This window comes from Schistocerca nitens, chromosome 4, assembly GCF_023898315.1.
Source record: "Schistocerca nitens isolate TAMUIC-IGC-003100 chromosome 4, iqSchNite1.1, whole genome shotgun sequence".
Lineage (NCBI taxonomy): Eukaryota > Metazoa > Arthropoda > Insecta > Orthoptera > Acrididae > Schistocerca > Schistocerca nitens.
In genome coordinates this window covers 615,181,472-615,193,201 of record NC_064617.1, presented here as the reverse complement: position 1 = coordinate 615,193,201, position 11,730 = coordinate 615,181,472, and the positions used below count along the sequence as shown (strand labels likewise).

At 44.4% G+C, this 11,730-nt stretch overlaps 1 pseudogene; it reads left to right on the top strand.

Annotated features, from left to right (window-relative positions):
* Nucleotides 1-9,044: 9,044 nt before the first annotated feature.
* On the top strand, nt 9,045-9,162 carry LOC126253749 (5S ribosomal RNA; annotated as a pseudogene).
* The last annotated feature ends 2,568 nt before the right edge of the window (nt 9,163-11,730 follow it).

Genomic DNA, 11,730 nt, shown 5'->3' with positions numbered 1-11,730 from the left:
TACTTCAGTCTCATCGACTGGAGTAGAACTGACTTCAGTGGTGACTCCCTCTTCGAAATGGGCCCCGATGACCAGCGAAGAGGTGTCTGGGGACGCCCCAGGCGGTGGTGGGATACCAACCGAATGTCGCCCGACAAAAAGCCTGACAAGCAGGAGTGACGGTCTGGGGTGGCATTTGTTTTCATACCTAGAACCCTTTGGTTGCCATTCGTGGCACCTTTAACAACGTCGGGATTCTGACTAACTAACGCGAGAGTTTGGCAGAATTCGCGACTATACCCGTCAGGAGGACGTCCACGACTCTTCTCAATCAATGGCAAGCCGAATAACTACTACACTACTGGCCATTGAAATTGCTACACCACGAAGATGACGTGCTACAGACGCGACATGTAACCGACAGGAAGAAAATGCTGTGATACGCAAATGATTAGCTTTTTGGAGCATTCACACAAGGTTGGGGCCGGTGGCATCACCTGCAACGTGCTGACATGAGGAAAGTTTCCAACCGCTTTCTCATACACCAACAGCAGTTGACCGGCGTTGCCTGGTGAAACGTTGTTATGATGCCTCGTTTAAGGAGGAGAAATGCGTACCATCACGTTTCCGACTTTGATAAAGGTCGGATTGTAGCCTATTGCGATTGCGGTTTATCGTATCGCGACATCGCTGCTCTCGTTGGTCGAGATCCAATGACTGTTAGCAGAATATGGAATCTGTGGGTTCGGGAAGGTAATACGGAACGCCGTGCTGGATCCCAACGGCCTCGTATCACTAGCAGTCGAGATGACAGGCATCTTATCCGCAAGGCTGTATCGGATCGTGGAACCACGCCTCGATCCCTGAGTCAACAGAGGGGAACGTTTGCAAGACAACAATCATCTGTACGAACAGTTCGACGACGTTTGCAGCAGCATGGACTATCAGCCCGGAGACCGTGGCTGCGGTTACCCTTGACGCTGCATCACAAACAGGAGCGCCTGCGAACCTGATTGAACGAATGGCAAAACGTCATTTTTTCGGATGAATCCAGGTTCTGTTTACAGCATCATGATGGTCGCATCCGTGTTTGGCGACATCGCGGTGAACGCACATTGGGAGCATGTATTCGTCATCGCCATACTGGCGTATCACGCGGCGTGATGGTATGGGGTGCCATTGGTTACACGTCTCGCTCACCTCTTGTTCGCATTGACGGCGCTCTGAACAGTGGACATTACATTTCAGATGTGTTACGACCCGTAGCTCTATCCTTCATTCGATCCCTGCGAAACCCTACTTTTGAGCAGGATAATGCACGACCGCATGTTGCAAGTCCTGTACGGGCCTTTCTGGATACAGAGAATGTTCGACTGCTGCCCTATCCACCACATTCTCCAGATCTCTCACCAATTGAAAACGTCTGGTCAATGGTGGCTGAGTAACTGGCTCGTCACAATACACCAGTCACTACTCTTGATGAGCTGTGGTATCGTGTTGAAGCTGCATGGGCAGCTGTACCTGCATACGCCATCCAAGCTCCGTTTGACTCAATGCCCAGGCGTATCAAGGCCGTTATCAGGGTCAGAGATGGTTGTTCTGGGTACAGATTTCTCGGGATCTATGCACCGAATTTGCGTGAAAATGTAATCACATGTCAGTTCTAGAAGAATATATTTATCCTATGAATACCAGTTTATCATCTGCATTTCTTCTTGGTGTAGCAATTTTAATGGCGAGTAGTGTACAAAAGTGCTAGAGGTGCGCCAGTGCATTATTGACTTGATCGGTTTGTGAAGCTCTTCTCTTGAACGAATCATCCAATTTTTCTGAAACTGTAATCATTTATTTATCTGTACAAGTACATCACATCTACCACTTTCGTCCTGTTCGGATAATTAATTCCTCTTACACTGTAATTTACTCTAAAGAACAGAAAATACTGATGGAGAGTGGAAATCTATAACATTGTAAGTGCCATTTCTTTTCAAAAACACGTTTTCAGGTCTGTTGTGTTCTCGGTACTCTGTTGCATGTCAATAGACTTTTTCCAAGTGTCAAATAATGGAGAAAATATTTCTAACATTCATCACTAGGTGGTGCAATGTGTTTACGGGAAAAAGTGTTTTCCTCAGGAGTTCCAATGCGCACATCTGACTTCTTTGATTTTAGAGATGCAGCCGTGTAAGATCACCAAATGCAGTGTGACAGTGTGATCAATGTGTCTCATACTCATCATCTAATTAGCTATTAAAGATTCTCACTCTGAAACAGAAGAACGGAAAAATGTCAGTGTATTCAAAAGACGAACGACAATGGTAGATGTTATTCATGCTGTACTTCATCTGAAAGACTAGCTTTGTTTATCAGTCGCGAAACAAGAAGGCTTGCTGGTTCAAAATGGTTCTGAGCACTATGGGACTTAATTGCTGAGGTCATCAGTCCCCTAGAACTTAGAACTACTTAAACCTAACTAACCTAAGGACATCACACACATCCATGCCCGAGGCAGGATTCGAACCTGCGACCGTAGCTTAGAACCGCTCGGCCACCCCGGCCGGCGCCTGCTGGTGATGCTGGCATTTCTTCCTCCATAGCACACGGAGTTTTACACTAAACATCGCGACATCTGATACCAAGAATTTCCAGCTATTTCGGAAACAGAAGTCAGTGCTGAGGGATTCTTGCCTTCAATTTAATTATGTTATGTTCTTGTAAAATTTTTAAAAGAAAGGAGTAATGGTTCTTGCTGACAACAGTTGTAGTAGTTAAAATATTTCTGCTGTATTTCTGGACTTGTATTATCACAAATAAAACGTAACAACTCTGAATTAATTGTACTTCGAAAAAAAATTTCTTATTGGTATTTAGAACCAGTCAGTTTCCTGGTAGAATGATCTTAATAAATTATTCAGTTTATAAGGTGTCTTACTATTTTTTTGCGTTCATGAGGTGAGCCGCATAATTTTGTGGTGTGAGAACACGTTCTAAATAGTTTGCATACAATTAAGTTACGTACAAAAAGATATAACATATGTTTTAATTCTCCTGTCTACGGTGAAATTTGACAAAGGTGCATTTTCCACTTCCACTCTTCAAATGTCAGACCATGTTCCATATTCCGTTATTTTATGAATGGTGTAGTACCGTGCAATCGCATTGTGAGGTTGTACATCTAGAGAAAAATTCGTGAAACTCCTCTGTCTACAGGCATACATAAGGCATTAAAGCAGTAAGGCTTATGGCTTGAAACTTAACTTTACATGACTTCGTTTCGTTATTGCTATTTCATTCCCCTTAAAATGGGGGTTTCCGTAAGAATGTTATCTGCTCTTCAGTAGTGCACTTAATTAAAATACAATTAGGTTCGAAAAAGCAACCTGGTGACCATCAAAATTGTAACACCAAGATAATCGAGTCCCACTTACTGTGCTTATCTGTATTACTATACTACTGTAAAGATAAGTCGTGGTTCAACGTTGCTAGCAAAAATCCGCAAAATTTCTTGACAGATTTACTTCAGATGTTTACAGGATACTCTAATAACGCTTCGGCCAGGCATAGGCTACACATTTTTAAATGTATACGATGCGTATTTATATTTTTATATGCTATATGAAGGAGAGCACACATCTCGGAAAGCTTTTGACCGATTTACCTCATTTTTTACACGGTACTCTAATTAACTTTCGGACAGACATATGCTACTGTTTTTAAGTTGTTAAACGTGTGGACGGACATAGGCTAAACATTTTGTTAATAAAAATAGGTTATAAGTATATACAGGGTGTTCATTCTAACTGAAGACATTGAAATATCTCGAAAACTAAACATCGGATCAAAAAAAGTTACAATGCCAATTTGTTTGCCCCAGAGGGGGACATCAAACGACAACCACAATCGATCCGCTACCCCACCACCTGCGTGGGTGGTGGGGAGGGGCAACTTTGAAATCTTCAGTGGGAAGTCCCTTTTTTTATTGCAGATTACGGTTTTATGGTAAAATCTACAAACGATTTGTCTGAATCATTTTCTTCATTTCGCCACTGATGGTGCTGTAATCGGAGGAACAGAAATGGGTAAACAATCATAATTTACGACATGCTACTCAATGGCCCTTGATCTTCCAATGGCACATGAGACCCTCCCTAATGCTGCGAGTGTAGGACAGGCCACTATGTCATAACTTCTAATGGAAAACGCCGTTCGCAACGTTGTGTTCCCCCGACATAACGAACAGGGGACTACTCTGAGCGCCACTGTGACCATGTAGCGAACTACAACTATCATAACAGGCAGCAAACTGCGACCGAGGCTCACACATGGTGCAGAAGTAGAACGGATAGCGGCTCTAAACATTACAATACTTGTGCAGTGTTTATTGCTTGCAAATCTACCTATCATTTAGAGAACTTGGTTAACGGAGAATGTAGGAGAAACGTAGAGGCTGCTGTTGCCATGTATGCCGAACGTTTTCCAGAGAAAGCTCACTCTCGTTCCCTCTTATACAAAGTTGTGAACTCCTTTATGTCTAATGTCATGGTACAGACCAGCAAAAGGAAACGAATCAAATGTGTTACAAGACAAGCTAACGTAATAGCTATACTACTTGGCTACAAACCACGGATAAGCACCTGGGTGCCTATTCTGTATCTTTTCGCCATTATGACGATCGTTTCGATACTCAATAGCACCGAACGGTCTAGTACTCGAATTAGAGTCCCTGTGTTATTCAGTTTGCATTTCGGTAGCTATACCGTTCGGGTCTAGAGAACCGAAGCGCTGTTGTCGGTTCGTGTCGCGCAAGCCAATCAAAAGCAAGCGGCCGCAGATCCGCGCATGCGCAGTGCAGCGCGTACAGCGCCACAAAGACAAAGCGGCTAGCAGACGACACAGGCGCGCTATTCTTCCAAGTACCGAAAATTGCGTTTACGTTGCCATAACGCATGACGCCGCATTCCATCGAGCTGACGTAGCCGCCTTCATCGCCCTTGCCTTCCTTAACAGTATCAGGCACAGTATATCCATTTCCATGATTCTCAGCTGAAATGCATAAAATTTTTTACAGTTTCTCTGATAGCATGTTTCCATGCATTGAAAGGTGGCTACACTGAGCCACAGCGCCAGAGATTGCGCCAAAGAGTATTATTCAGCCGCTTCCACTGGCAGTTCTTATCGAGAAGTCGTGGTGGAGAGTGCTTGTTGAGATGTAGCAGTGGTGAGTCGTTGTTGAGAAGTTCCCATGGAGAGTGCTTGTTCAGAACTTGTAGTATTGTTTTGATGGGCTAGACACCAGATGTTGTTGGATTAGGGATGCTGTAATGTGCTTTTCGTCAATATATATGAAGGTAAAAAAAATTCCTTTTTTATTTATTTCAATGTCTTAAACAATAATGCCTCTTGATCACAGGTTCAGTCAACAAAGCATCTGGCTCGTATTCTTGTATTAGACTGTATTTCTAGTTTCTATGTGCAATGATGGTATTTCTGGTTTTTTTTAATTACTTCAGTATAAATGGTGTTTAAAATATCTGGTCTTATTGAGGAAGAACCGTGCCAGATGTGTACGTTGAATCACACTTCCACACACAGAACAGCTACACTTGTGTTTTGTTGCTTCGTAGGTTTTATAGTTGCTGGGGACTTAATTAATTAATTGTGTTAACGGAAGTTTTCTTTCATTCGTTGTTGTTGTTCTATGCAGTCAGATTGCGTACTATTACTAGTCAGGGCCAACCGATTACGAGAATTCGTAGCCGGACAGACAGCTACTAAAAAACATAAAAGTATTTGCATTAATTATATAATTAAGCCCCTATGCAGCATGCATAATAACGATAGCGTATTTGACTGTATTCTGCAGATTGCCGTACATGCCACATTATGTCATCTTATTCTCATTCACACTGACATCGTGTTTTGGATTTTACGTTTCGGAAAATGAGTTAGGAATAGTGTGTAGTACCACATTGTGCTAATACATCTACAAAAACACCCGAAAAATTGATTCTGAGAGTTTCAAAGAATAAGAAGATAAACAGAATGTGGATATAACAAGCTACTAGAGATTCAAATGATTAAGTAGCCCACTTCCCAAATGATGCTTCATCGATTTGGGACTTAAAAACAAAATTGAAAAAAAGGCATTTTCGAGAGCTCCTGCAGTTTGTCGAAGTTTATAACATGCATCTCATGAATGAAAATGTTTCGTAAATGGTGCTACAGTCTAAAAATATTACGGCAGAGATCTTTCATCTCTGTCTACTGTTGTTGAGGATTTAATCGCAGATAAATACTTGTGACAAGCAAGATTATGAAGATGACTGCTGCTAGTTACATTCCCAGTAAATTAAGTTGTGCTCTTAGATTCCTGTCTAACCGCATACTCGGAAATCGCTACATATTCGGAAAAATGGGTGAATTATTTCTGACAAGAAAAAATATAAAGGTCACTGTCGGTTGTTTCACTCACAGCAATTTCATATTTCGTATTTTAAACACACAGAAATCACGAAATCATTACTGAGGAAGTGCGCTCTTACATGTAAGTAATAACGAATATTGCAGAAAAATCTTAACTTACACGAATAACAATGTCTCAGAACGCGTTGCATATATGAAGACGAAAAAAAAATGTTTTTCCCTCCACCCATTAGCGAACGCATGACCTTACATATCGCATTCCAGCGCGCTAACCACTTTTTTTTATTATTTATATAGATGTCAATGTGCGAACAGTCATAGTGAATCAAGCCTGGAAAACTAAAATAGAATGAAGACATCATCGAAGATAGTAAACATAAATAACATAAAAATAAAGCTATCACTTAGTAGTTAGGCTTCCCAGCGACTCCGCCCACTGATAAAGATAGTTCAATATATGACCGTTTGCAGTTCGTTCTAACCTCATCTACCACTGCCTGGAACATTCCAGCTACACGGCGGGCTGGAAAGGCTTGCGAAGCATTGTCGATATCTGGTATGCCCGTTTTGATTAGGACAACACAACACCCAGTCCCTGAACGGAGAAAATCTCCGACCCAGCCGGGAATCGAACCCGGGTCCTTAGCATTGACAGTCTGTCGCGCTGACCACTCAGTTACCGGGGGCGGACAACCACTTGGCCACGCCAAACAACAGACACACAGTGCTCAATTCTTGTAGTATTATGTAGAGGAATGTAGGCTGACTTCGTTGCCAAACGGTGCTGCGTAGCCGGCCGGGGTGGCCAAGCGGTTCTAGGCGCTACAGTCTGGAACCGCGCGACCTCGGGCATGGATGTGTGTGATGTCCTTAGGTTAGTTAGGTTTAAGTAGTTCTAAGTTCTAGGGGACTGATGGCCTTAGAAGTTAAGTCCCATAGTGTTCAGAGCCATTTGAACCATTTGGTGCTGCGTAAATCATAAATGCGCGATAGTTTAAAATGTTTCCAATATCAGGCTTCACATTTGATATTTAATGATGTTTAAACTCTTATTCGTATAAAAATAACACTTTTTTGAGAGAATATTGACCGAAAACTTTTTTTTGGACATAATCATTCACACTAACAACCTATCCTAACCATATTTCTAACAAAGGAAAATAGTCAATTACGAACTCACTTTCCAACTGGATGCGTCCTCTGGTGATTCTTTAGTAACACAATCACGAAATCCAAAGCTAAAACCGCTAAATATGTTTCAAATAACAAATTATAGGTGTACATAAGCCACAGCTCACCAATCGACAGGGCCAGACCGAAATCCAAAAGCTCTCGGTACCAATGTCGTAAAATCGGTGGGAGGGCCGTTCGGTAACAGGTCTCAGAAGCTTACTGACTAGGGTATTTCGATAAAGAACCGAAAATGACGTCACTACCGAGACTACCCTACTAAACCGATCGGTATGAACGATACAGAATAGGACCCCTGGCAACCACACTGCGATTCTGGTGTGTCCGTAGGTATTATTGTCACAATACTGCATCGTCGTAAGTATTGTTTATACCTTCTGTCACTGTATCAATACCTTCATGGCACCGATTTCTATAACCGAGAGGTGTTTTGTGAATGGGCGCATTAGCAAATACAAACGACCCCCACGTTGAGTCTACAGTCACAAACCATGGTAGGTTAACCGGCATAACATGTATTACTGGACTTTAGATAACCTGCACTGGATACGGCAAGTTGATGATCAACGTCCTTGGTCGGTTAAAAGGCGTGGCATCATAGGGAAGAAATTTATTGGCCCTTATTTTATCGACGGCACATTGAATGGACGCAAATACCGAATGTTTCTGGAACAGAAACTACTGGTACTACCGTAGGATGTTGCCATGGATGTTCGACAACATATGTGATTTCTGCAATTGAAGCACTGGAGATATTAGACCGTGTTGACACTGGTCAGTGGATCGGGTAGGTGATCTTATTAATTGGCCCGGTAGATTTCCAGACCTGACGACGCCGGATTTCTTTCAGTGGGGATATTCAAAAGATACAATGTACCAGCAAGTGCCAACGGGCCGTGAAGATATGGTAGACCGCATTACAACGCCTGTACTGACATTCCCGCAGATATGCTTCTGTTCTATGTACGGTCATTTGAAAAGTGGATCACGAAGTGAACTGAAGTTGGTGGTACTACGTTTGAACACTTATTCTAATTGGAAAAGTAGAGTAGCGTTCGCCGGAAGCCACGGTCACAGTGGCTTGTCGAATAGTCCCATGTTCAGTATCTCGGAGCAATACAACGTTGCGAATAGGGTTTCAAATTAGCAGTTATGAAATACTGGCCTGTCATACCCTCGCAGTATAAAGGAGAGCCCCACGTGCCACTGGATATTCAAGGGCCACCAAGTAGCATGTGTAGGCGTTTCTGTTCCTCCGATTACGGCGCCATCTGTGGCGAAACGAAGAAAATGCTTCAGACAAAAGGTATGTGGATTTTGCCAGAGAACTGTAATCTGCAATAAAAAATGGGGGGGTTCCATTGAGGATTTCAAAGTTGCCGCCCGCCATCCACGCCCGGTGAGGGGTGGCGGGTCGAGTTTGGAAAGTGGAAGGAGCATCCCGAGGAATGGCCAACGGCCTTGCCGCAGTGGTAACACCGGTTCCCGTCAGATCACCGAAGTTAAGCGCTGTCTGACTGGGCTCGCACTTGCATGGGTGACCATTCGGTCTGCCGAGCGCTGTTGGCAAGCGGGGTGCACTCAGCCCTTGTGAGGCAAACTGAGGAGCTACTTGATTGAGAAGTAGAGGCTCCGGTCTCGTAAACTGACATACGGCCGGGAGAGCGGTGTGCTGACCACATGCCCCTCCATATCCGCATCCAATGACGCCTGTGGGCTGAGTATGAAACGACAAATGGTCGGTACCGTTGGGCCTTCCAAGGCCTGATCGGACAGAGTTTAGTTTAGTTCAGTAGTATCCCGAGGAATGAGAGGCGAGGGAACTCATTCAACGACTTGTAAATCAATGATCTACGGTTTATTAACGTTTGTTCTATCTTGCAAATGCCACAGTAACATTTATGCATCAACCGTTGCGCGATCGGCAGATTGGGCCACGCCTCCTGGAATACAGTCTTCGGCGTCAAGGGGGCACGGCACATTTGCCGCGAATGCTGTTGACGCTTTTTTCAAACGTAGAGCACGTGTATGTACTCAGCGCTATCGTCACTTGGAAGCGGCAACAATGCAATCGTCGTCCTTGTCTCGAGCTCAGGTCTGCAGGGCAACGAGTCAGCTGAGAGCTCTACCGCCCGTGTGACTTCCAAGTTGGTCTGGCTCAGCGTCTTCCAGACACGCGGGATTTGGACACAGTATTCCTTTGGCCGACCAAGTCTGGAGGCGAGCGGTGGGTCGTCGTCATCCACACGTCTCCTGGCGGCTCCAAGTTTTTCCACTCTTTGAGATCTGGCAGCGGCTTTGTATGGTCAGTGGTTTTCTTTTAGTTCGTTACTCGGTGCTGAGACCACGAGGCATTTGTGAAAATTATCTTCCTCCACGCTGTGAACGTCATGATTTGGACTGGCTAGCTGACTGCGTATGTTTATGTCCTGCTGCTTCTATACTGGACTCAGTTCAGCCTCCTGTTATTGTTGTTTCCTTTTTCTGTGTCTGGACAGGCGATTTTAGGAGCGTGTCACTCGTATCAAAACGTAATAGCTTCCATTTGGTAACTGCATAGAGTTATGACTTGATTGTGTGTTTTAAATTTCTTTTATGTTCAGTGTCATTAACCATGTCGTCCAAAACATTTTTCTTGCCTAGTAACTTCTGTACGAAATCGCCAAGTCGATTTCTTTAATTATTTTGATCCCGCAAGCTTCTGTACTTCACTGGGACAAATATTGTTGCTTGTATATTAATGGGTTATGCTTCCAAGTCGAGCTGGTGTTGCGTAGGTGAGGTCCATCAGCCAACCGTTTGCGTCATCCTCCCACCTATGTTTTCCGTCCCACGTGACGGTTAAGTATTTACTGTTTCCACCTCGTGGCATGTTTTGAAGCTCATTCTCTGTTGGCCGCTGAACTCCTGGAGGTGGCTGACTTAGCCTGTTACATTATTACACTACTGGCCATTAAAATTGCTACACCACGAAGATGACGTGCAATAGACGCGAAATTTAGCCGACAAGAAGAAGATACTGTGATATGCAAATGATTAGCTTTTCAGACCATTCCACAGGGTTGGCGCCGGTGACGACACCTACAACTTGCTGACATGAGGAAAGTTTCCAACCGACTTCTCATACACAAACAGCAGTTGACCGGCGTTGCCTGGTGAAACGTTGTTGTGATGCCTCGTGTACGGAGGAGAAATGCGTACCATCACGTTTCCAACTTTGATAAAGGTCGGATTGTGGCCTATAGCGATTGCGGTTTATCGTATCGCGACATCGCTGCTCGCGTTGGTCGAGATCCAATGACTGTTACCAGAATATGGAATCGGTGGGTTCAGGAGGGTAACGCGGAACGCCTTGCCGGATCCCAACGGCCTCGTATCACTAGCAGTCGAGATGACAGGCATCTTATCCGCATGACTGTAACGGATCGTGCAGCCTCGTCTCGATCCCTGAGTCAACAGATGGGGACGTTTGCAAGACAACAACCATCTGCACGAACAGTTCGACGACGTTTGCAGCAGCATGGACTATCAGCTCGGAGACCCTTGACGCTGCATCACAGACAGGAGCGCCTACGATGGTGTACTCAACGACGAACCTGGGTGCACGAACGGCAAAACGTCATGTTTTCGGATGAATCCAGGTTCTGTTTACAGCATCATGATGGTCGCATCCGTGTTTGGCGACATCGCGGTGAACGTACATTGGAAGCGTGTATTCGTCATCTCCATACTGGCGTATCATCCGGCGTGATGGTATGGGGTGCCATTGGTTACACGTCTCGGTCACTTCCTGTTCGCATTGACGGCACTTTGAACAGTGGATGTTACATTTCAGATGTGTTACGACCCGTGGCTCTACCCTTCATTGGATCCCTGCGAAACCCTACTTTTGAGCAGGATAATGCACGACCGCATGTTGCAGGTCCTGTACGGGCCTTTCTGGATACAGAAAATGTTCGACTGCTGCCCTGTCCAGCACATTCTCCAGATCTCTCACCAATTGAAAACGTCTGGTCAATGGTGGCCGAGCAACTGGCTCGTCACAATACTCCAGTCACTACTCTTGATGAGCTGTAGTATCGTGTTGAAGCTGCACGGGCAGCTGTACCTGTACACGCCATCCAAGATCTGTTTGAC